The following is a 20,449-nucleotide window of genomic DNA, read 5'->3' as shown; positions in this document are numbered from 1 at the left end:
GCAGCAGCTCGGCTGGTCTTCAGCCTACCCAAGTTCTGCCGCACTACACCGCTCCTCTGCACCCTGCACTGGCCAAAGGAGAGCAGTGTCAATCGGGCCTCATCGCCAAAAAGGGTCATATCGAAGAAGAGTGAGGGCTTGAAGTCAACGCCCTGCGCTACGCTGCGTGACGAAATGACGGGCAGAGTCTGCCCGACACACGTGCCAAGGTCAGCGTGGGCGCCGTCCTCGTTAGTATAGTGGACAGTATCTCCGCCTGTCACGCGGAAGACCGGGGTTCGATTCCCCGACGGGGAGACTGGACTTTTCTACCAGCTGCTGATTATTCACCAAGAAAGACCAAAAGAATAACAGCAGCATCGAGCGTGACGCCGCTGTCCGACCGAGGCGAGGATATGCTTAGCTTCCCCATTAACAAAAGACAATAAGCCAAGCAGAAAAAGGCAATAGCAACACTTGACTGTATGAGTCAATTTCTCAGTTCCTGTCTGTCGCCTTTATTAGCAAGTCGTGTTGTATTGTGTACCCCGGAGCTATACATTGTGCGGCTGTCAAAAAATCTGAGTGAGTACAGTTTGCTTTTTATAGCGCGTTTACAGGACAACTTGGAGAGAATCTGCAATTGGCTCACACGCATCCTACACCCCGGGCATGGTCAAAGCCTACACCCCAGCCTGCTACTGCCAATCGGCTTGATACTCCCTCACTCCAAAGGTGTCCCAGCTACCCCTCGACAAAATCGCGACTGTTTGCGGTCCTGGCTCCAGTAGCAAACTACAGCATTAGGCTGTCTTTAAACAACTGCTGAGTGTCTATGGGATCAAGTTGCATAATCATCTCGGGCCTAAACTCCCGCAACTGGCTCCTGGCTGCTGAGCCTGCATGTGCCGACCTCTGCAGCTAATCCAGCGTGCAGCAGCTCGGCTGGTCTTCAGCCTACCCAAGTTCTGCCGCACTACACCGCTCCTCTGCACCCTGCACTGGCCAAAGGAGAGCAGTGTCAATCGGGCCTCATCGCCAAAAAGGGTCATATCGAAGAAGAGTGAGGGCTTGAAGTCAACGCCCTGCGCTACGCTGCGTGACAAAATGACGGGCAGAGTCTGCCCGACACACGTGCCAAGGTCAGCGTTGGCGCCGTCCTCGTTAGTATAGTGGACAGTAGCAAACTACAGCATTAGGCTGTCTTTAAACAACTGCTGAGTGTCTATGGGATCAAGTTGCATAATCATCTCGGGCCTAAACTCCCGCAACTGGCTCCTGGCTGCTGAGCCTGCATGTGCCGACCTCTGCAGCTAATCCAGCGTGCAGCAGCTCGGCTGGTCTTCAGCCTACCCAAGTTCTGCCGCACTACACCGCTCCTCTGCACCCTGCACTGGCCAAAGGAGAGCAGTGTCAATCGGGCCTCATCGCCAAAAAGGGTCATATCGAAGAAGAGTGAGGGCTTGAAGTCAACGCCCTGCGCTACGCTGCGTGACAAAATGACGGGCAGAGTCTGCCCGACACACGTGCCAAGGTCAGCGTTGGCGCCGTCCTCGTTAGTATAGTGGACAGTAGCAAACTACAGCATTAGGCTGTCTTTAAACAACTGCTGAGTGTCTATGGGATCAAGTTGCATAATCATCTCGGGCCTAAACTCCCGCAACTGGCTCCTGGCTGCTGAGCCTGCATGTGCCGACCTCTGCAGCTAATCCAGCGTGCAGCAGCTCGGCTGGTCTTCAGCCTACCCAAGTTCTGCCGCACTACACCGCTCCTCTGCACCCTGCACTGGCCAAAGGAGAGCAGTGTCAATCGGGCCTCATCGCCAAAAAGGGTCATATCGAAGAAGAGTGAGGGCTTGAAGTCAACGCCCTGCGCTACGCTGCGTGACAAATGACGGGCAGAGTCTGCCCGACACACGTGCCAAGGTCAGCGTGGGCGCCGTCCTCGTTAGTATAGTGGACAGTATCTCCGCCTGTCACGCGGAAGACCGGGGTTCGATTCCCCGACGGGGAGACTGGACTTTTCTACCAGCTGCTGATTATTCACCAAGAAAGACCAAAAGAATAACAGCAGCATCGAGCGTGACGCCGCTGTCCGACCGAGGCGAGGATATGCTTAGCTTCCCCATTAACAAAAGACAATAAGCCAAGCAGAAAAAGGCAATAGCAACACTTGACTGTATGAGTCAATTTCTCAGTTCCTGTCTGTCGCCTTTATTAGCAAGTCGTGTTGTATTGTGTACCCCGGAGCTATACATTGTGCGGCTGTCAAAAAATCTGAGTGAGTACAGTTTGCTTTTTATAGCGCGTTTACAGGACAACTTGGAGAGAATCTGCAATTGGCTCACACGCATCCTACACCCCGGGCATGGTCAAAGCCTACACCCCAGCCTGCTACTGCCAATCGGCTTGATACTCCCTCACTCCAAAGGTGTCCCAGCTACCCCTCGACAAAATCGCGACTGTTTGCGGTCCTGGCTCCAGGGTCATATCGAAGAAGAGTGAGGCTTGAAGTCAACGCCCTGCGCTACGCTGCGTGACAAAATGACGGGCAGAGTCTGCCCGACACACGTGCCAAGGTCAGCGTTGGCGCCGTCCTCGTTAGTATAGTGGACAGTAGCAAACTACAGCATTAGGCTGTCTTTAAACAACTGCTGAGTGTCTATGGGATCAAGTTGCATAATCATCTCGGGCCTAAACTCCCGCAACTGGCTCCTGGCTGCTGAGCCTGCATGTGCCGACCTCTGCAGCTAATCCAGCGTGCAGCAGCTCGGCTGGTCTTCAGCCTACCCAAGTTCTGCCGCACTACACCGCTCCTCTGCACCCTGCACTGGCCAAAGGAGAGCAGTGTCAATCGGGCCTCATCGCCAAAAAGGGTCATATCGAAGAAGAGTGAGGGCTTGAAGTCAACGCCCTGCGCTACGCTGCGTGACAAAATGACGGGCAGAGTCTGCCCGACACACGTGCCAAGGTCAGCGTTGGCGCCGTCCTCGTTAGTATAGTGGACAGTAGCAAACTACAGCATTAGGCTGTCTTTAAACAACTGCTGAGTGTCTATGGGATCAAGTTGCATAATCATCTCGGGCCTAAACTCCCGCAACTGGCTCCTGGCTGCTGAGCCTGCATGTGCCGACCTCTGCAGCTAATCCAGCGTGCAGCAGCTCGGCTGGTCTTCAGCCTACCCAAGTTCTGCCGCACTACACCGCTCCTCTGCACCCTGCACTGGCCAAAGGAGAGCAGTGTCAATCGGGCCTCATCGCCAAAAAGGGTCATATCGAAGAAGAGTGAGGGCTTGAAGTCAACGCCCTGCGCTACGCTGCGTGACGAAATGACGGGCAGAGTCTGCCCGACACACGTGCCAAGGTCAGCGTGGGCGCCGTCCTCGTTAGTATAGTGGACAGTATCTCCGCCTGTCACGCGGAAGACCGGGGTTCGATTCCCCGACGGGGAGACTGGACTTTTCTACCAGCTGCTGATTATTCACCAAGAAAGACCAAAAGAATAACAGCAGCATCGAGCGTGACGCCGCTGTCCGACCGAGGCGAGGATATGCTTAGCTTCCCCATTAACAAAAGACAATAAGCCAAGCAGAAAAAGGCAATAGCAACACTTGACTGTATGAGTCAATTTCTCAGTTCCTGTCTGTCGCCTTTATTAGCAAGTCGTGTTGTATTGTGTACCCCGGAGCTATACATTGTGCGGCTGTCAAAAAATCTGAGTGAGTACAGTTTGCTTTTTATAGCGCGTTTACAGGACAACTTGGAGAGAATCTGCAATTGGCTCACACGCATCCTACACCCCGGGCATGGTCAAAGCCTACACCCCAGCCTGCTACTGCCAATCGGCTTGATACTCCCTCACTCCAAAGGTGTCCCAGCTACCCCTCGACAAAATCGCGACTGTTTGCGGTCCTGGCTCCAGTAGCAAACTACAGCATTAGGCTGTCTTTAAACAACTGCTGAGTGTCTATGGGATCAAGTTGCATAATCATCTCGGGCCTAAACTCCCGCAACTGGCTCCTGGCTGCTGAGCCTGCATGTGCCGACCTCTGCAGCTAATCCAGCGTGCAGCAGCTCGGCTGGTCTTCAGCCTACCCAAGTTCTGCCGCACTACACCGCTCCTCTGCACCCTGCACTGGCCAAAGGAGAGCAGTGTCAATCGGGCCTCATCGCCAAAAAGGGTCATATCGAAGAAGAGTGAGGGCTTGAAGTCAACGCCCTGCGCTACGCTGCGTGACAAAATGACGGGCAGAGTCTGCCCGACACACGTGCCAAGGTCAGCGTTGGCGCCGTCCTCGTTAGTATAGTGGACAGTAGCAAACTACAGCATTAGGCTGTCTTTAAACAACTGCTGAGTGTCTATGGGATCAAGTTGCATAATCATCTCGGGCCTAAACTCCCGCAACTGGCTCCTGGCTGCTGAGCCTGCATGTGCCGACCTCTGCAGCTAATCCAGCGTGCAGCAGCTCGGCTGGTCTTCAGCCTACCCAAGTTCTGCCGCACTACACCGCTCCTCTGCACCCTGCACTGGCCAAAGGAGAGCAGTGTCAATCGGGCCTCATCGCCAAAAAGGGTCATATCGAAGAAGAGTGAGGGCTTGAAGTCAACGCCCTGCGCTACGCTGCGTGACAAAATGACGGGCAGAGTCTGCCCGACACACGTGCCAAGGTCAGCGTTGGCGCCGTCCTCGTTAGTATAGTGGACAGTAGCAAACTACAGCATTAGGCTGTCTTTAAACAACTGCTGAGTGTCTATGGGATCAAGTTGCATAATCATCTCGGGCCTAAACTCCCGCAACTGGCTCCTGGCTGCTGAGCCTGCATGTGCCGACCTCTGCAGCTAATCCAGCGTGCAGCAGCTCGGCTGGTCTTCAGCCTACCCAAGTTCTGCCGCACTACACCGCTCCTCTGCACCCTGCACTGGCCAAAGGAGAGCAGTGTCAATCGGGCCTCATCGCCAAAAAGGGTCATATCGAAGAAGAGTGAGGGCTTGAAGTCAACGCCCTGCGCTACGCTGCGTGACAAAATGACGGGCAGAGTCTGCCCGACACACGTGCCAAGGTCAGCGTTGGCGCCGTCCTCGTTAGTATAGTGGACAGTAGCAAACTACAGCATTAGGCTGTCTTTAAACAACTGCTGAGTGTCTATGGGATCAAGTTGCATAATCATCTCGGGCCTAAACTCCCGCAACTGGCTCCTGGCTGCTGAGCCTGCATGTGCCGACCTCTGCAGCTAATCCAGCGTGCAGCAGCTCGGCTGGTCTTCAGCCTACCCAAGTTCTGCCGCACTACACCGCTCCTCTGCACCCTGCACTGGCCAAAGAGAGCAGTGTCAATCGGGCCTCATCGCCAAAAAGGTCATATCGAAGAGAGTGAGGGCTTGAAGTCAACGCCCTGCGCTACGCTGCGTGACAAAATGACGGGCAGAGTCTGCCCGACACACGTGCCAAGGTCAGCGTTGGCGCCGTCCTCGTTAGTATAGTGGACAGTAGCAAACTACAGCATTAGGCTGTCTTTAAACAACTGCTGAGTGTCTATGGGATCAAGTTGCATAATCATCTCGGGCCTAAACTCCCGCAACTGGCTCCTGGCTGCTGAGCCTGCATGTGCCGACCTCTGCAGCTAATCCAGCGTGCAGCAGCTCGGCTGGTCTTCAGCCTACCCAAGTTCTGCCGCACTACACCGCTCCTCTGCACCCTGCACTGGCCAAAGGAGAGCAGTGTCAATCGGGCCTCATCGCCAAAAAGGGTCATATCGAAGAAGAGTGAGGGCTTGAAGTCAACGCCCTGCGCTACGCTGCGTGACAAAATGACGGGCAGAGTCTGCCCGACACACGTGCCAAGGTCAGCGTTGGCGCCGTCCTCGTTAGTATAGTGGACAGTAGCAAACTACAGCATTAGGCTGTCTTTAAACAACTGCTGAGTGTCTATGGGATCAAGTTGCATAATCATCTCGGCCTAAACTCCCGCAACTGGCTCCTGGCTGCTGAGCCTGCATGTGCCGACCTCTGCAGCTAATCCAGCGTGCAGCAGCTCGGCTGGTCTTCAGCCTACCCAAGTTCTGCCGCACTACACCGCTCCTCTGCACCCTGCACTGGCCAAAGGAGAGCAGTGTCAATCGGGCCTCATCGCCAAAAAGGGTCATATCGAAGAAGAGTGAGGGCTTGAAGTCAACGCCCTGCGCTACGCTGCGTGACAAAATGACGGGCAGAGTCTGCCCGACACACGTGCCAAGGTCAGCGTGGGCGCCGTCCTCGTTAGTATAGTGGACAGTATCTCCGCCTGTCACGCGGAAGACCGGGGTTCGATTCCCCGACGGGGAGACTGGACTTTTCTACCAGCTGCTGATTATTCACCAAGAAAGACCAAAAGAATAACAGCAGCATCGAGCGTGACGCCGCTGTCCGACCGAGGCGAGGATATGCTTAGCTTCCCCATTAACAAAAGACAATAAGCCAAAGAAAAAGGCAATAGCAACACTTGACTGTATGAGTCAATTTCTCAGTTCCTGTCTGTCGCCTTTATTAGCAAGTCGTGTTGTATTGTGTACCCCGGAGCTATACATTGTGCGGCTGTCAAAAAATCTGAGTGAGTACAGTTTGCTTTTTATAGCGCGTTTACAGGACAACTTGGAGAGAATCTGCAATTGGCTCACACGCATCCTACACCCCGGGCATGGTCAAAGCCTACACCCCAGCCTGCTACTGCCAATCGGCTTGATACTCCCTCACTCCAAAGGTGTCCCAGCTACCCCTCGACAAAATCGCGACTGTTTGCGGTCCTGGCTCCAGGGTCATATCGAAGAAGAGTGAGGGCTTGAAGTCAACGCCCTGCGCTACGCTGCGTGACAAAATGACGGGCAGAGTCTGCCCGACACACGTGCCAAGGTCAGCGTTGGCGCCGTCCTCGTTAGTATAGTGGACAGTAGCAAACTACAGCATTAGGCTGTCTTTAAACAACTGCTGAGTGTCTATGGGATCAAGTTGCATAATCATCTCGGGCCTAAACTCCCGCAACTGGCTCCTGGCTGCTGAGTCTGCATGTGCCGACCTCTGCAGCTAATCCAGCGTGCAGCAGCTCGGCTGGTCTTCAGCCTACCCAAGTTCTGCCGCACTACACCGCTCCTCTGCACCCTGCACTGGCCAAAGGAGAGCAGTGTAAATCGGGCCTCATCGCCAAAAAGGGTCATATCGAAGAAGAGTGAGGGCTTGAAGTCAACGCCCTGCGCTACGCTGCGTGACAAAATGACGGGCAGAGTCTGCCCGACACACGTGCCAAGGTCAGCGTTGGCGCCGTCCTCGTTAGTATAGTGGACAGTAGCAAACTACAGCTTAGGCTGTCTTTAAACAACTGCTGAGTGTCTATGGGATCAAGTTGCATAATCATCTCGGGCCTAAACTCCCGCAACTGGCTCCTGGCTGCTGAGCCTCCATGTGCCGACCTCTGCAGCCAATCCAGCGTGCAGCAGCTCGGCTGGTCTTCAGCCTACCCAAGTTCTGCCGCACTACACCGCTCCTCTGCACCCTGCACTGGCCAAAGGAGAGCAGTGTCAATCGGGCCTCATCGCCAAAAAGGGTCATATCGAAGAAGAGTGAGGGCTTGAAGTCAACGCCCTGCGCTACGCTGCGTGACGAAATGACGGGCAGAGTCTGCCCGACACACGTGCCAAGGTCAGCGTGGGCGCCGTCCTCGTTAGTATAGTGGACAGTATCTCCGCCTGTCACGCGGAAGACCGGGGTTCGATTCCCCGACGGGGAGACTGGACTTTTCTACCAGCTGCTGATTATTCACCAAGAAAGACCAAAAGAATAACAGCAGCATCGAGCGTGACGCCGCTGTCCGACCGAGGCGAGGATATGCTTAGCTTCCCCATTAACAAAAGACAATAAGCCAAGCAGAAAAAGGCAATAGCAACACTTGACTGTATGAGTCAATTTCTCAGTTCCTGTCTGTCGCCTTTATTAGCAAGTCGTGTTGTATTGTGTACCCCGGAGCTATACATTGTGCGGCTGTCAAAAAATCTGAGTGAGTACAGTTTGCTTTTTATAGCGCGTTTACAGGACAACTTGGAGAGAATCTGCAATTGGCTCACACGCATCCTACACCCCGGGCATGGTCAAAGCCTACACCCCAGCCTGCTACTGCCAATCGGCTTGATACTCCCTCACTCCAAAGGTGTCCCAGCTACCCCTCGACAAAATCGCGACTGTTTGCGGTCCTGGCTCCAGTAGCAAACTACAGCATTAGGCTGTCTTTAAACAACTGCTGAGTGTCTATGGGATCAAGTTGCATAATCATCTCGGGCCTAAACTCCCGCAACTGGCTCCTGGCTGCTGAGCCTGCATGTGCCGACCTCTGCAGCTAATCCAGCGTGCAGCAGCTCGGCTGGTCTTCAGCCTACCCAAGTTCTGCCGCACTACACCGCTCCTCTGCACCCTGCACTGGCCAAAGGAGAGCAGTGTCAATCGGGCCTCATCGCCAAAAAGGGTCATATCGAAGAAGAGTGAGGGCTTGAAGTCAACGCCCTGCGCTACGCTGCGTGACAAAATGACGGGCAGAGTCTGCCCGACACACGTGCCAAGGTCAGCGTTGGCGCCGTCCTCGTTAGTATAGTGGACAGTAGCAAACTACAGCATTAGGCTGTCTTTAAACAACTGCTGAGTGTCTATGGGATCAAGTTGCATAATCATCTCGGGCCTAAACTCCCGCAACTGGCTCCTGGCTGCTGAGCCTGCATGTGCCGACCTCTGCAGCTAATCCAGCGTGCAGCAGCTCGGCTGGTCTTCAGCCTACCCAAGTTCTGCCGCACTACACCGCTCCTCTGCACCCTGCACTGGCCAAAGGAGAGCAGTGTCAATCGGGCCTCATCGCCAAAAAGGGTCATATCGAAGAAGAGTGAGGGCTTGAAGTCAACGCCCTGCGCTACGCTGCGTGACAAAATGACGGGCAGAGTCTGCCCGACACACGTGCCAAGGTCAGCGTTGGCGCCGTCCTCGTTAGTATAGTGGACAGTAGCAAACTACAGCATTAGGCTGTCTTTAAACAACTGCTGAGTGTCTATGGGATCAAGTTGCATAATCATCTCGGGCCTAAACTCCCGCAACTGGCTCCTGGCTGCTGAGCCTGCATGTGCCGACCTCTGCAGCTAATCCAGCGTGCAGCAGCTCGGCTGGTCTTCAGCCTACCCAAGTTCTGCCGCACTACACCGCTCCTCTGCACCCTGCACTGGCCAAAGGAGAGCAGTGTCAATCGGGCCTCATCGCCAAAAAGGGTCATATCGAAGAAGAGTGAGGGCTTGAAGTCAACGCCCTGCGCTACGCTGCGTGACAAAATGACGGGCAGAGTCTGCCCGACACACGTGCCAAGGTCAGCGTGGGCGCCGTCCTCGTTAGTATAGTGGACAGTATCTCCGCCTGTCACGCGGAAGACCGGGGTTCGATTCCCCGACGGGGAGACTGGACTTTTCTACCAGCTGCTGATTATTCACCAAGAAAGACCAAAAGAATAACAGCAGCATCGAGCGTGACGCCGCTGTCCGACGAGGCGAGGATATGCTTAGCTTCCCCATTAACAAAAGACAATAAGCCAAGCAGAAAAAGGCAATAGCAACACTTGACTGTATGAGTCAATTTCTCAGTTCCTGTCTGTCGCCTTTATTAGCAAGTCGTGTTGTATTGTGTACCCCGGAGCTATACATTGTGCGGCTGTCAAAAAATCTGAGTGAGTACAGTTTGCTTTTTATAGCGCGTTTACAGGACAACTTGGAGAGAATCTGCAATTGGCTCACACGCATCCTACACCCCGGGCATGGTCAAAGCCTACACCCCAGCCTGCTACTGCCAATCGGCTTGATACTCCCTCACTCCAAAGGTGTCCCAGCTACCCCTCGACAAAATCGCGACTGTTGCGGTCCTGGCTCCAGGGTCATATCGAAGAAGAGTGAGGGCTTGAAGTCAACGCCCTGCGCTACGCTGCGTGACAAAATGACGGGCAGAGTCTGCCCGACACACGTGCCAAGGTCAGCGTTGGCGCCGTCCTCGTTAGTATAGTGGACAGTAGCAAACTACAGCATTAGGCTGTCTTTAAAAACTGCTGAGTGTCTATGGGATCAAGTTGCATAATCATCTCGGGCCTAAACTCCCGCAACTGGCTCCTGGCTGCTGAGTCTGCATGTGCCGACCTCTGCAGCTAATCCAGCGTGCAGCAGCTCGGCTGGTCTTCAGCCTACCCAAGTTCTGCCGCACTACACCGCTCCTCTGCACCCTGCACTGGCCAAAGGAGAGCAGTGTAAATCGGGCCTCATCGCCAAAAAGGGTCATATCGAAGAAGAGTGAGGGCTTGAAGTCAACGCCCTGCGCTACGCTGCGTGACAAAATGACGGGCAGAGTCTGCCCGACACACGTGCCAAGGTCAGCGTTGGCGCCGTCCTCGTTAGTATAGTGGACAGTAGCAAACTACAGCATTAGGCTGTCTTTAAACAACTGCTGAGTGTCTATGGGATCAAGTTGCATAATCATCTCGGGCCTAAACTCCCGCAACTGGCTCCTGGCTGCTGAGCCTGCATGTGCCGACCTCTGCAGCTAATCCAGCGTGCAGCAGCTCGGCTGGTCTTCAGCCTACCCAAGTTCTGCCGCACTACACCGCTCCTCTGCACCCTGCACTGGCCAAAGGAGAGCAGTGTCAATCGGGCCTCATCGCCAAAAAGGGTCATATCGAAGAAGAGTGAGGGCTTGAAGTCAACGCCCTGCGCTACGCTGCGTGACAAATGACGGGCAGAGTCTGCCCGACACACGTGCCAAGGTCAGCGTGGGCGCCGTCCTCGTTAGTATAGTGGACAGTATCTCCGCCTGTCACGCGGAAGACCGGGGTTCGATTCCCGACGGGGAGACTGGACTTTTCTACCAGCTGCTGATTATTCACCAAGAAAGACCAAAAGAATAACAGCAGCATCGAGCGTGACGCCGCTGTCCGACCGAGGCGAGGATATGCTTAGCTTCCCCATTAACAAAAGACAATAAGCCAAGCAGAAAAAGGCAATAGCAACACTTGACTGTATGAGTCAATTTCTCAGTTCCTGTCTGTCGCCTTTATTAGCAAGTCGTGTTGTATTGTGTACCCCGGAGCTATACATTGTGCGGCTGTCAAAAAATCTGAGTGAGTACAGTTGCTTTTTATAGCGCGTTTACAGGACAACTTGGAGAGAATCTGCAATTGGCTCACACGCATCCTACACCCCGGGCATGGTCAAAGCCTACACCCCAGCCTGCTACTGCCAATCGGCTTGATACTCCCTCACTCCAAAGGTGTCCCAGCTACCCCTCGACAAAATCGCGACTGTTTGCGGTCCTGGCTCCAGGGTCATATCGAAGAAGAGTGAGGGCTTGAAGTCAACGCCCTGCGCTACGCTGCGTGACAAAATGACGGGCAGAGTCTGCCGACACACGTGCCAAGGTCAGCGTTGGCGCCGTCCTCGTTAGTATAGTGGACAGTAGCAAACTACAGCATTAGGCTGTCTTTAAACAACTGCTGAGTGTCTATGGGATCAAGTTGCATAATCATCTCGGGCCTAAACTCCCGCAACTGGCTCCTGGCTGCTGAGTCTGCATGTGCCGACCTCTGCAGCTAATCCAGCGTGCAGCAGCTCGGCTGGTCTTCAGCCTACCCAAGTTCTGCCGCACTACACCGCTCCTCTGCACCTGCACTGGCCAAAGGAGAGCAGTGTAAATCGGGCCTCATCGCCAAAAAGGGTCATATCGAAGAAGAGTGAGGGCTTGAAGTCAACGCCCTGCGCTACGCTGCGTGACAAAATGACGGGCAGAGTCTGCCCGACACACGTGCCAAGGTCAGCGTTGGCGCCGTCCTCGTTAGTATAGTGGACAGTAGCAAACTACAGCATTAGGCTGTCTTTAAACAACTGCTGAGTGTCTATGGGATCAAGTTGCATAATCATCTCGGGCCTAAACTCCCGCAACTGGCTCCTGGCTGCTGAGCCTGCATGTGCCGACCTCTGCAGCTAATCCAGCGTGCAGCAGCTCGGCTGGTCTTCAGCCTACCCAAGTTCTGCCGCACTACACCGCTCCTCTGCACCCTGCACTGGCCAAAGGAGAGCAGTGTCAATCGGGCCTCATCGCCAAAAAGGGTCATATCGAAGAAGAGTGAGGGCTTGAAGTCAACGCCCTGCGCTACGCTGCGTGACAAAATGACGGGCAGAGTCTGCCCGACACACGTGCCAAGGTCAGCGTTGGCGCCGTCCTCGTTAGTATAGTGGACAGTAGCAAACTACAGCATTAGGCTGTCTTTAAACAACTGCTGAGTGTCTATGGGATCAAGTTGCATAATCATCTCGGGCCTAAACTCCCGCAACTGGCTCCTGGCTGCTGAGCCTGCATGTGCCGACCTCTGCAGCTAATCCAGCGTGCAGCAGCTCGGCTGGTCTTCAGCCTACCCAAGTTCTGCCGCACTACACCGCTCCTCTGCACCCTGCACTGGCCAAAGGAGAGCAGTGTCAATCGGGCCTCATCGCCAAAAAGGGTCATATCGAAGAAGAGTGAGGGCTTGAAGTCAACGCCCTGCGCTACGCTGCGTGACAAAATGACGGGCAGAGTCTGCCCGACACACGTGCCAAGGTCAGCGTGGGCGCCGTCCTCGTTAGTATAGTGGACAGTATCTCCGCCTGTCACGCGGAAGACCGGGGTTCGATTCCCCGACGGGGAGACTGGACTTTTCTACCAGCTGCTGATTATTCACCAAGAAAGACCAAAAGAATAACAGCAGCATCGAGCGTGACGCCGCTGTCCGACCGAGGCGAGGATATGCTTAGCTTCCCCATTAACAAAAGACAATAAGCCAAGCAGAAAAAGGCAATAGCAACACTTGACTGTATGAGTCAATTTCTCAGTTCCTGTCTGTCGCCTTTATTAGCAAGTCGTGTTGTATTGTGTACCCGGAGCTATACATTGTGCGGCTGTCAAAAAATCTGAGTGAGTACAGTTTGCTTTTTATAGCGCGTTTACAGGACAACTTGGAGAGAATCTGCAATTGGCTCACACGCATCCTACACCCGGGCATGGTCAAAGCCTACACCCCAGCCTGCTACTGCCAATCGGCTTGATACTCCCTCACTCCAAAGGTGTCCCAGCTACCCCTCGACAAAATCGCGACTGTTTGCGGTCCTGGCTCCAGTAGCAAACTACAGCATTAGGCTGTCTTTAAACAACTGCTGAGTGTCTATGGGATCAAGTTGCATAATCATCTCGGGCCTAAACTCCCGCAACTGGCTCCTGGCTGCTGAGCCTGCATGTGCCGACCTCTGCAGCTAATCCAGCGTGCAGCAGCTCGGCTGGTCTTCAGCCTACCCAAGTTCTGCCGCACTACACCGCTCCTCTGCACCCTGCACTGGCCAAAGGAGAGCAGTGTCAATCGGGCCTCATCGCCAAAAAGGGTCATATCGAAGAAGAGTGAGGGCTTGAAGTCAACGCCCTGCGCTACGCTGCGTGACAAAATGACGGGCAGAGTCTGCCCGACACACGTGCCAAGGTCAGCGTTGGCGCCGTCCTCGTTAGTATAGTGGACAGTAGCAAACTACAGCATTAGGCTGTCTTTAAACAACTGCTGAGTGTCTATGGGATCAAGTTGCATAATCATCTCGGGCCTAAACTCCCGCAACTGGCTCCTGGCTGCTGAGCCTGCATGTGCCGACCTCTGCAGCTAATCCAGCGTGCAGCAGCTCGGCTGGTCTTCAGCCTACCCAAGTTCTGCCGCACTACACCGCTCCTCTGCACCCTGCACTGGCCAAAGGAGAGCAGTGTCAATCGGGCCTCATCGCCAAAAAGGGTCATATCGAAGAAGAGTGAGGGCTTGAAGTCAACGCCCTGCGCTACGCTGCGTGACAAAATGACGGGCAGAGTCTGCCCGACACACGTGCCAAGGTCAGCGTTGGCGCCGTCCTCGTTAGTATAGTGGACAGTAGCAAACTACAGCATTAGGCTGTCTTTAAACAACTGCTGAGTGTCTATGGGATCAAGTTGCATAATCATCTCGGGCCTAAACTCCCGCAACTGGCTCCTGGCTGCTGAGCCTGCATGTGCCGACCTCTGCAGCTAATCCAGCGTGCAGCAGCTCGGCTGGTCTTCAGCCTACCCAAGTTCTGCCGCACTACACCGCTCCTCTGCACCCTGCACTGGCCAAAGGAGAGCAGTGTCAATCGGGCCTCATCGCCAAAAAGGGTCATATCGAAGAAGAGTGAGGGCTTGAAGTCAACGCCCTGCGCTACGCTGCGTGACGAAATGACGGGCAGAGTCTGCCCGACACACGTGCCAAGGTCAGCGTGGGCGCCGTCCTCGTTAGTATAGTGGACAGTATCTCCGCCTGTCACGCGGAAGACCGGGGTTCGATTCCCCGACGGGGAGACTGGACTTTTCTACCAGCTGCTGATTATTCACCAAGAAAGACCAAAAGAATAACAGCAGCATCGAGCGTGACGCCGCTGTCCGACCGAGGCGAGGATATGCTTAGCTTCCCCATTAACAAAAGACAATAAGCCAAGCAGAAAAAGGCAATAGCAACACTTGACTGTATGAGTCAATTTCTCAGTTCCTGTCTGTCGCCTTTATTAGCAAGTCGTGTTGTATTGTGTACCCCGGAGCTATACATTGTGCGGCTGTCAAAAAATCTGAGTGAGTACAGTTTGCTTTTTATAGCGCGTTTACAGGACAACTTGGAGAGAATCTGCAATTGGCTCACACGCATCCTACACCCCGGGCATGGTCAAAGCCTACACCCCAGCCTGCTACTGCCAATCGGCTTGATACTCCCTCACTCCAAAGGTGTCCCAGCTACCCCTCGACAAAATCGCGACTGTTTGCGGTCCTGGCTCCAGTAGCAAACTACAGCATTAGGCTGTCTTTAAACAACTGCTGAGTGTCTATGGGATCAAGTTGCATAATCATCTCGGGCCTAAACTCCCGCAACTGGCTCCTGGCTGCTGAGCCTGCATGTGCCGACCTCTGCAGCTAATCCAGCGTGCAGCAGCTCGGCTGGTCTTCAGCCTACCCAAGTTCTGCCGCACTACACCGCTCCTCTGCACCCTGCACTGGCCAAAGGAGAGCAGTGTCAATCGGGCCTCATCGCCAAAAAGGGTCATATCGAAGAAGAGTGAGGGCTTGAAGTCAACGCCCTGCGCTACGCTGCGTGACAAAATGACGGGCAGAGTCTGCCCGACACACGTGCCAAGGTCAGCGTTGGCGCCGTCCTCGTTAGTATAGTGGACAGTAGCAAACTACAGCATTAGGCTGTCTTTAAACAACTGCTGAGTGTCTATGGGATCAAGTTGCATAATCATCTCGGGCCTAAACTCCCGCAACTGGCTCCTGGCTGCTGAGCCTGCATGTGCCGACCTCTGCAGCTAATCCAGCGTGCAGCAGCTCGGCTGGTCTTCAGCCTACCCAAGTTCTGCCGCACTACACCGCTCCTCTGCACCCTGCACTGGCCAAAGGAGAGCAGTGTCAATCGGGCCTCATCGCCAAAAAGGGTCATATCGAAGAAGAGTGAGGGCTTGAAGTCAACGCCCTGCGCTACGCTGCGTGACAAAATGACGGGCAGAGTCTGCCCGACACACGTGCCAAGGTCAGCGTTGGCGCCGTCCTCGTTAGTATAGTGGACAGTAGCAAACTACAGCATTAGGCTGTCTTTAAACAACTGCTGAGTGTCTATGGGATCAAGTTGCATAATCATCTCGGGCCTAAACTCCCGCAACTGGCTCCTGGCTGCTGAGCCTGCATGTGCCGACCTCTGCAGCTAATCCAGCGTGCAGCAGCTCGGCTGGTCTTCAGCCTACCCAAGTTCTGCCGCACTACACCGCTCCTCTGCACCCTGCACTGGCCAAAGGAGAGCAGTGTCAATCGGGCCTCATCGCCAAAAAGGGTCATATCGAAGAAGAGTGAGGGCTTGAAGTCAACGCCCTGCGCTACGCTGCGTGACAAATGACGGGCAGAGTCTGCCCGACACACGTGCCAAGGTCAGCGTGGGCGCCGTCCTCGTTAGTATAGTGGACAGTATCTCCGCCTGTCACGCGGAAGACCGGGGTTCGATTCCCCGACGGGGAGACTGGACTTTTCTACCAGCTGCTGATTATTCACCAAGAAAGACCAAAAGAATAACAGCAGCATCGAGCGTGACGCCGCTGTCCGACCGAGGCGAGGATATGCTTAGCTTCCCCATTAACAAAAGACAATAAGCCAAGCAGAAAAAGGCAATAGCAACACTTGACTGTATGAGTCAATTTCTCAGTTCCTGTCTGTCGCCTTTATTAGCAAGTCGTGTTGTATTGTGTACCCCGGAGCTATACATTGTGCGGCTGTCAAAAAATCTGAGTGAGTACAGTTTGCTTTTTATAGCGCGTTTACAGGACAACTTGGAGAGAATCTGCAATTGGCTCACACGCATCCTACACCCCGGGCATGGTCAAAGCCTACACCCCAGCCTGCTACTGCCAATCGGCTTGATACTCCCTCACTCCAAAGGTGTCCCAGCTACCCCTCGACAAAATCGCGACTGTTTGCGGTCCTGGCTCCAGTAGCAAACTACAGCATTAGGCTGTCTTTAAACAACTGCTGAGTGTCTATGGGATCAAGTTGCATAATCATCTCGGGCCTAAACTCCCGCAACTGGCTCCTGGCTGCTGAGCCTGCATGTGCCGACCTCTGCAGCTAATCCAGCGTGCAGCAGCTCGGCTGGTCTTCAGCCTACCCAAGTTCTGCCGCACTACACCGCTCCTCTGCACCCTGCACTGGCCAAAGGAGAGCAGTGTCAATCGGGCCTCATCGCCAAAAAGGGTCATATCGAAGAAGAGTGAGGGCTTGAAGTCAACGCCCTGCGCTACGCTGCGTGACAAAATGACGGGCAGAGTCTGCCCGACACACGTGCCAAGGTCAGCGTTGGCGCCGTCCTCGTTAGTATAGTGGACAGTAGCAAACTACAGCATTAGGCTGTCTTTAAACAACTGCTGAGTGTCTATGGGATCAAGTTGCATAATCATCTCGGGCCTAAACTCCCGCAACTGGCTCCTGGCTGCTGAGCCTGCATGTGCCGACCTCTGCAGCTAATCCAGCGTGCAGCAGCTCGGCTGGTCTTCAGCCTACCCAAGTTCTGCCGCACTACACCGCTCCTCTGCACCCTGCACTGGCCAAAGGAGAGCAGTGTCAATCGGGCCTCATCGCCAAAAAGGGTCATATCGAAGAAGAGTGAGGGCTTGAAGTCAACGCCCTGCGCTACGCTGCGTGACAAAATGACGGGCAGAGTCTGCCCGACACACGTGCCAAGGTCAGCGTGGGCGCCGTCCTCGTTAGTATAGTGGACAGTATCTCCGCCTGTCACGCGGAAGACCGGGGTTCGATTCCCCGACGGGGAGACTGGACTTTTCTACCAGCTGCTGATTATTCACCAAGAAAGACCAAAAGAATAACAGCAGCATCGAGCGTGACGCCGCTGTCCGACCGAGGCGAGGATATGCTTAGCTTCCCCATTAACAAAAGACAATAAGCCAAGCAGAAAAAGGCAATAGCAACACTTGACTGTATGAGTCAATTTCTCAGTTCCTGTCTGTCGCCTTTATTAGCAAGTCGTGTTGTATTGTGTACCCCGGAGCTATACATTGTGCGGCTGTCAAAAAATCTGAGTGAGTACAGTTTGCTTTTTATAGCGCGTTTACAGGACAACTTGGAGAGAATCTGCAATTGGCTCACACGCATCCTACACCCGGGCATGGTCAAAGCCTACACCCCAGCCTGCTACTGCCAATCGGCTTGATACTCCCTCACTCCAAAGGTGTCCCAGCTACCCCTCGACAAAATCGCGACTGTTTGCGGTCCTGGCTCCAGTAGCAAACTACAGCATTAGGCTGTCTTTAAACAACTGCTGAGTGTCTATGGGATCAAGTTGCATAATCATCTCGGGCCTAAACTCCCGCAACTGGCTCCTGGCTGCTGAGCCTGCATGTGCCGACCTCTGCAGCTAATCCAGCGTGCAGCAGCTCGGCTGGTCTTCAGCCTACCCAAGTTCTGCCGCACTACACCGCTCCTCTGCACCCTGCACTGGCCAAAGGAGAGCAGTGTCAATCGGGCCTCATCGCCAAAAAGGGTCATATCGAAGAAGAGTGAGGGCTTGAAGTCAACGCCCTGCGCTACGCTGCGTGACAAAATGACGGGCAGAGTCTGCCCGACACACGTGCCAAGGTCAGCGTTGGCGCCGTCCTCGTTAGTATAGTGGACAGTAGCAAACTACAGCATTAGGCTGTCTTTAAACAACTGCTGAGTGTCTATGGGATCAAGTTGCATAATCATCTCGGGCCTAAACTCCCGCAACTGGCTCCTGGCTGCTGAGCCTGCATGTGCCGACCTCTGCAGCTAATCCAGCGTGCAGCAGCTCGGCTGGTCTTCAGCCTACCCAAGTTCTGCCGCACTACACCGCTCCTCTGCACCCTGCACTGGCCAAAGGAGAGCAGTGTCAATCGGGCCTCATCGCCAAAAAGGGTCATATCGAAGAAGAGTGAGGGCTTGAAGTCAACGCCCTGCGCTACGCTGCGTGACAAAATGACGGGCAGAGTCTGCCCGACACACGTGCCAAGGTCAGCGTTGGCGCCGTCCTCGTTAGTATAGTGGACAGTAGCAAACTACAGCATTAGGCTGTCTTTAAACAACTGCTGAGTGTCTATGGGATCAAGTTGCATAATCATCTCGGGCCTAAACTCCCGCAACTGGCTCCTGGCTGCTGAGCCTGCATGTGCCGACCTCTGCAGCTAATCCAGCGTGCAGCAGCTCGGCTGGTCTTCAGCCTACCCAAGTTCTGCCGCACTACACCGCTCCTCTGCACCCTGCACTGGCCAAAGGAGAGCAGTGTCAATCGGGCCTCATCGCCAAAAAGGGTCATATCGAAGAAGAGTGAGGGCTTGAAGTCAACGCCCTGCGCTACGCTGCGTGACGAAATGACGGGCAGAGTCTGCCCGACACACGTGCCAAGGTCAGCGTGGGCGCCGTCCTCGTTAGTATAGTGGACAGTATCTCCGCCTGTCACGCGGAAGACCGGGGTTCGATTCCCCGACGGGGAGACTGGACTTTTCTACCAGCTGCTGATTATTCACCAAGAAAGACCAAAAGAATAACAGCAGCATCGAGCGTGACGCCGCTGTCCGACCGAGGCGAGGATATGCTTAGCTTCCCCATTAACAAAAGACAATAAGCCAAGCAGAAAAAGGCAATAGCAACACTTGACTGTATGAGTCAATTTCTCAGTTCCTGTCTGTCGCCTTTATTAGCAAGTCGTGTTGTATTGTGTACCCCGGAGCTATACATTGTGCGGCTGTCAAAAAATCTGAGTGAGTACAGTTTGCTTTTTATAGCGCGTTTACAGGACAACTTGGAGAGAATCTGCAATTGGCTCACACGCATCCTACACCCCGGGCATGGTCAAAGCCTACACCCCAGCCTGCTACTGCCAATCGGCTTGATACTCCCTCACTCCAAAGGTGTCCCAGCTACCCCTCGACAAAATCGCGACTGTTTGCGGTCCTGGCTCCAGTAGCAAACTACAGCATTAGGCTGTCTTTAAACAACTGCTGAGTGTCTATGGGATCAAGTTGCATAATCATCTCGGGCCTAAACTCCCGCAACTGGCTCCTGGCTGCTGAGCCTGCATGTGCCGACCTCTGCAGCTAATCCAGCGTGCAGCAGCTCGGCTGGTCTTCAGCCTACCCAAGTTCTGCCGCACTACACCGCTCCTCTGCACCCTGCACTGGCCAAAGGAGAGCAGTGTCAATCGGGCCTCATCGCCAAAAAGGGTCATATCGAAGAAGAGTGAGGGCTTGAAGTCAACGCCCTGCGCTACGCTGCGTGACAAAATGACGGGCAGAGTCTGCCCGACACACGTGCCAAGGTCAGCGTTGGCGCCGTCCTCGTTAGTATAGTGGACAGTAGCAAACTACAGCATTAGGCTGTCTTTAAACAACTGCTGAGTGTCTATGGGATCAAGTTGCATAATCATCTCGGGCCTAAACTCCCGCAACTGGCTCCTGGCTGCTGAGCCTGCATGTGCCGACCTCTGCAGCTAATCCAGCGTGCAGCAGCTCGGCTGGTCTTCAGCCTACCCAAGTTCTGCCGCACTACACCGCTCCTCTGCACCCTGCACTGGCCAAAGGAGAGCAGTGTCAATCGGGCCTCATCGCCAAAAAGGGTCATATCGAAGAAGAGTGAGGGCTTGAAGTCAACGCCCTGCGCTACGCTGCGTGACAAAATGACGGGCAGAGTCTGCCCGACACACGTGCCAAGGTCAGCGTTGGCGCCGTCCTCGTTAGTATAGTGGACAGTAGCAAACTACAGCATTAGGCTGTCTTTAAACAACTGCTGAGTGTCTATGGGATCAAGTTGCATAATCATCTCGGGCCTAAACTCCCGCAACTGGCTCCTGGCTGCTGAGCCTGCATGT

At 54.3% G+C, this 20,449-nt stretch overlaps 11 non-coding genes across 11 annotated transcripts; all 11 read left to right on the top strand.

Moving 5' to 3' along the window:
• Positions 1-225: 225 nt before the first annotated feature.
• trnad-guc lies at positions 226-297 on the top strand. The gene has a single exon. It is a non-coding gene; the product is annotated as a tRNA-Asp (tRNA).
• A 1,623-nt stretch (positions 298-1,920) lies between these two features.
• trnad-guc lies at positions 1,921-1,992 on the top strand. Its single transcript has one exon. It is a non-coding gene; the product is annotated as a tRNA-Asp (tRNA).
• Positions 1,993-3,357: 1,365 nt separating this feature from the next.
• Positions 3,358-3,429, top strand: trnad-guc. The gene has a single exon. It is a non-coding gene; the product is annotated as a tRNA-Asp (tRNA).
• Positions 3,430-6,225: 2,796 nt separating this feature from the next.
• Positions 6,226-6,297, top strand: trnad-guc. Its single transcript has one exon. It is a non-coding gene; the product is annotated as a tRNA-Asp (tRNA).
• Positions 6,298-7,660: 1,363 nt separating this feature from the next.
• trnad-guc lies at positions 7,661-7,732 on the top strand. Its single transcript has one exon. It is a non-coding gene; the product is annotated as a tRNA-Asp (tRNA).
• A 1,624-nt stretch (positions 7,733-9,356) lies between these two features.
• trnad-guc lies at positions 9,357-9,428 on the top strand. Its single transcript has one exon. It is a non-coding gene; the product is annotated as a tRNA-Asp (tRNA).
• Positions 9,429-12,616: 3,188 nt separating this feature from the next.
• Positions 12,617-12,688, top strand: trnad-guc. Its single transcript has one exon. It is a non-coding gene; the product is annotated as a tRNA-Asp (tRNA).
• Positions 12,689-14,310: 1,622 nt separating this feature from the next.
• Positions 14,311-14,382, top strand: trnad-guc. The gene has a single exon. It is a non-coding gene; the product is annotated as a tRNA-Asp (tRNA).
• Positions 14,383-16,005: 1,623 nt separating this feature from the next.
• Positions 16,006-16,077, top strand: trnad-guc. Its single transcript has one exon. It is a non-coding gene; the product is annotated as a tRNA-Asp (tRNA).
• A 1,232-nt stretch (positions 16,078-17,309) lies between these two features.
• On the top strand, positions 17,310-17,381 carry trnad-guc. Its single transcript has one exon. It is a non-coding gene; the product is annotated as a tRNA-Asp (tRNA).
• A 1,623-nt stretch (positions 17,382-19,004) lies between these two features.
• Positions 19,005-19,076, top strand: trnad-guc. The gene has a single exon. It is a non-coding gene; the product is annotated as a tRNA-Asp (tRNA).
• Positions 19,077-20,449: the final 1,373 nt, after the last annotated feature.

This window comes from Micropterus salmoides, unplaced genomic scaffold (genome assembly GCF_014851395.1).
Source record: "Micropterus salmoides isolate LMB-PRFRI ecotype aquatic unplaced genomic scaffold, ASM1485139v1 Ms_hic_scaffold_4323, whole genome shotgun sequence".
Lineage (NCBI taxonomy): Eukaryota > Metazoa > Chordata > Actinopteri > Centrarchiformes > Centrarchidae > Micropterus > Micropterus salmoides.
This window is presented reverse-complemented; position numbering and strand designations above follow the sequence as displayed.